We start from the raw sequence: 4,878 nt of genomic DNA on the forward strand, positions 1-4,878 counted from the left end.
AATTTTCAGTTTTGCATCTGCGTTTTGCGGTTTTTATGGACGTTTTTGTTTCACATTTTGTGTTTGCAGTTTTTATTGGCGTTTTTTGCAATTACATATAAGGAAAGCAACTTTTCATGTCCTAAGACAACCTTTCATTAATCATAAATTTACATAACTTCCGTCCAGAGAACTGGTACTTCAACTAGTATTACAATAGATTACGACAAACGTAGTACAACAATAATGTCTTTAAGTTTCTCTAATGCTAATATTTAGTGTGTCATCAACAACAGCTTGACATATTTATGGCATTATTCTTATATAATTTCTCTTGTAAGTGGACTCCATTTTTCTTGAAGATGGATCCAGAGGCTTTCTTTAGTACAGGTGGTATTTTTTATCAAGTCGGGGGTCTTATAAATCCTAGGTATGTTATATGGGGTTAAGGTCCAAACTTTGTAGCAACCATTTCTTCCGATCGATATCTTCTGAGCTTTCTTTCTTTCTACCAAATAACTTCAACATCTCTTGGAAATGTATTTTTGGGTCACCGGGTCATTATCTTCTCCAAATATGAAATTCTGCTTAATCAGTTTCTTTCCATGATGGACTAATATAATATGCTACTTATGCTGATCAATGATTTCATCAATTTTGTAAAGATGGCCAACAACATTCGTAAATATTGCACCCCAAACTATCACAGAGTCTCCCACCTCCTGCATGCTTGACTTTTGCAACCTCTCATTGACTCTTTGGCCGGTTGGAGCAAAATAGTTATATTTTTTATTTATCTTACCAAAGCACCTGTACCACAGTTCAAAAGATCAATATACAATTTCTTTAGCAAAACCCAGTCTTTGCCAAGAAATGAATTTCTTGCTGGTACTCTCACCAAAGGCTACATTTCTCCAGTGTTCTTGATGACTTGTACACAAATTAAGGACAATTATGTATGACAACGTACCACTCTGTATTTAGATTAAGAACCTCGAACAACTATTGCACTTAATCATTTGTGGCTAAAGACGTGGATAAAGTGAACAAATCAACAATTTGTTTATTGTGATACCTTCTCTAACATTCTAAATTACAATGTCTTTATTTCATGTGCACGAGAAGCTAAAACTACAAAAACAATGAGGTGTTCTAATAAAGTTGCACACTACTGTACATTGCATACATGCAGTTGCAGACAAAAATATAAAGTTTGTTTGTTTGTTTGAAGTTAAGCACAAAGCTACAGAATAGGCTATCTGTGCTCTGCCCACCACGGGTATCGAAACCATGTTTCTAGCATTGTAAGTCCGCAGACATACCGCTGTGCTACTGGGGAGCTCAAGAGAAAATAAAACCGAAATTAAGAGTAACAAATATTTTTATTTCTTGCCTTTCAAGTTCATATGTCATGCTGTGTTGTAGCCTACAGAGTGCATAATTCTTCTCGTGATTCATGAGTTTAAAGTTACAGTGGGCCATCTATTATGTCCACCGCGGGGAATTGAACCCCGGATTTTAGCGTTGTAAGTTCATAGACTTACCGCTGTCCCATCAGGGAACAAAATATAAAATCTATTAACTAAATACATCACAGTTGAAAATAACATCATTAATGAAATCATTTTATAACGTTTAACTACTTTTTAGCAAAATAAATATACGAACTGTAGTCGTGAAAGAACTAAGCTTTCTGAAAACCAGATGCTTGACGAAGTACTGAAACCTTTTTATTTAGTGCATATACATTAAAGTTCATCTAAATTGAGTTAATTAACCCACTATATACCAATCATAAACCACTACTTATCAACTTAGCTATAAAATCGTTAATCGTAAAGCAAGTGATTCTTTCCTACGTCAACCGAAGCAAAGCAGTTTGTGCTCTTAACATATCAAGGATCCGTATATCAAGGTTGTAACAGAAAATCACGTGTTAATGAGTACAGCTAAGGTAATGAATTTAGAGTTTTGCCGAAGAAATTCGGAAAACTAAACTCCACAATCAGTGCAATGATCACGAATTCTCAGAAAACTAATTCATCTGGAATGATGGAACTAGTAGACGTCCCAGAAGAAGTACGACTGTATCATGTAGAAGAATGGCCCGAGCAGTCCACGATAATCCAAGATTAACGGTCAAGGACATAAAGTAAGACATCTGATATAACAGAGCATGAAAGTATTGTGCAAACGCATGTAAACACAAAAAGCTTGGATGCTTGTAATTCTCGGTCCTTAAATCACATTCCATAACATTTCATAAATAGAAACGTCTATATAGAATTTGATTCATTCTTCAAGAAAATTCTTTGGTCTGATGTAATTGAAGGCTTACCCTTTCCCACAGAATGTACCCGGATATGTTTGACGTGAAAAAGAGTTAGCTTCCAATGGAGAAAACCTAGTACCTTTAGTAAAACATGGCGGTGCTTCAATCACAATATGAATATGTTTCAGCAGTTCAGGGACTGCAGAGATTAGTGTGGTCGAAGTTCTAAATGAATGCAGCCAAGTGTCAACAAATTTTACAAAGTGCTACTTTACCATTGGCTCATATGTTCATTTGCAGAAAGTTTCTCTCGCAACACAACAACAACTCAAAACACATGGATAAGTTAACTGCAAAGAAGATAAAAATCTTGAACTGGCCTTCACAATCACCTGATTTCAATCTGATCGAAATGCTTTGGATTGATCTGTATCCAAGCATAAAGCATCTAGCTTATCTTACCTAAAGGAAGTGTGCAAGACAAACTATTCTCAGAATTTACAAACAGTATGTAATACACTGTCGAAGACTGCCAAAAACTTTAAAAGTTGTAATCAAGGCAAAAATATGATACACAAAACATTGGCATAAGGTTGTCAATATTTTGTTCAAACTCAATTATTTTATTTCAGAGGTTTCTTAGAAACGTTAGATGATCAGCCGAAGGAAATACCTTTCGTGGAGGATGAACCAGAGAATTTAACAAGTCGACATAGATGGAATTGTGAGTCAATAAGCAGCGTGACATATCTGATATGAAGTTTCTGAAACTGATGAAAAATGCTAGGAAATGTGATGCGATAACATAACTCCTGAGTTGTACTGGGTTGCTCTATTTTGAAGGCCAGATGGAAGGCTCCATAAAATGTGAAGTATATATTATATTTATGGTGTGTTGAAACCTACATTTAGGATCTTTAATGACAAAAGAGAAGATAAATGGGGAAAAATATTATGCTGTACATTCAGGACTAATTTATAAGCTTAGAAGTAAAGAGGAAAGGTAGAGAAACTTCTAATAAAACTAAACTGTAAAAGTGAGTTTACGGTCTTGCACGTAAAAGAAGAGAATATAAAGTTATAATAACAATGAAGAATATAAAGTTATAATAACAATGAAGAATATAAAGTTATAATAACAATGAAGAATATAAAGTTTGGTTAATGTACTTGAATGTAAAATATAGTTGATTAATGCATAAAGGAATGGGAACTTTTGTGACTTTATTCAAACAGGTTTGTTTGTTTGCTACATGTAATACTTCGCTACAATTAGAGCTTTGATGCATTCATTTAAATCTTCAAAAAATGTCAGATTTTATAACACTAAGCCTATAGTTAATAGGGTGTCTTAGATTATATTTGTGGATTTATTGCAGTTCCTTTATGACCTCTATAACATAACTTATTGCTTGCCTTCATCGACACCGAAAGTTAAACTTACCCCCACTTGTTCAATGTTATTATGAAAATACTTCCCTGTGCAAGTTATGATGACTTTGAATGGCTAAATTATCAACTGAAGATGGCAAAGACAGTGTTTGGAAGTAGGTTTCCATCGCAGAATAGAGAATATTTTATGATCCGTAAATATCGAATTGTTCTAAAGTATGACGTTTAATTAAGGAGAGTTTCTTATTTTTATATTGAATGAAAAAAGGGGAGGACTGGACTTGTAATACGGCGGATTGAAACCGGTAATATAACCGAAGCGGATAATATTTCAGTTTTGGCTCTTAGTGTTAAATAGATAGAAAATTTCAAACGACATCCCATTCGACGCTGTTAGAGTGTTTGTATATGTATATATAAGTAAACGGAATATTTTCGTGTATTATAATAAGGTTCACTTTCAGAACTATTTTTAACTTAAAAATCATCTTTCTTTTTTATTTTAATTCTCTGTTTTTTCATCTATGAAGGGACCTGGCGTGGCCTTGTGTTTGCGTGCCCGGACTGGGAATCCGAAGATTCATGGTTTGCATTCTCTTACTGAAAAACCGCGCTTTGCATTTTGAGGCTGAATGTCTGTAAAATCCCACTATTCGGTCAAACAAGTATAGACAAAGAGTTGGCGGTGAATACTGTTGTGACGGATTTATTATCATATATTTGTTTTGATATCGATATTTGTTTAAATTTAATTTATATTTAGAAATGTACATAAATTATACTGTTAAATATGTATTGCGAAACTCTCGCCTATGCTCTAAAGTTGTAGAAGATTCTCGAGTGTAAGAATCAACAATATATGTGTGTATACGTAAACGCCAGTGTAGCTTTGTATTGTTACGTAATCTGAATTTCCGAGAAACTCTCCACACGCCTATAGATATAGCCAACGCGACGCGCCAAAAAAAAACAGTATCCATTATTGGTTTGCTATAGTTGTGGGCTATAAACTTCAGATGTTATAAATGTGATTGTTATAACGCTTATTAATCGGACCACGTCAGATATTTGACCAGGAACATTTATAAATTTCGAACATTACAAACCATTTAACTTCAGTGAATCACATCGTACATTGGTACTTTTACATAAACATTACCTAACTTCAACGGTAGAAAACTCGGCGTAGAACACAGAGATGGCTAGCTCCCCGTTAAATGAATTGTACCTACGTC

This window comes from Limulus polyphemus, unplaced genomic scaffold, assembly GCF_000517525.1.
Source record: "Limulus polyphemus unplaced genomic scaffold, Limulus_polyphemus-2.1.2 Scaffold20, whole genome shotgun sequence".
NCBI lineage: Eukaryota > Metazoa > Arthropoda > Merostomata > Xiphosura > Limulidae > Limulus > Limulus polyphemus.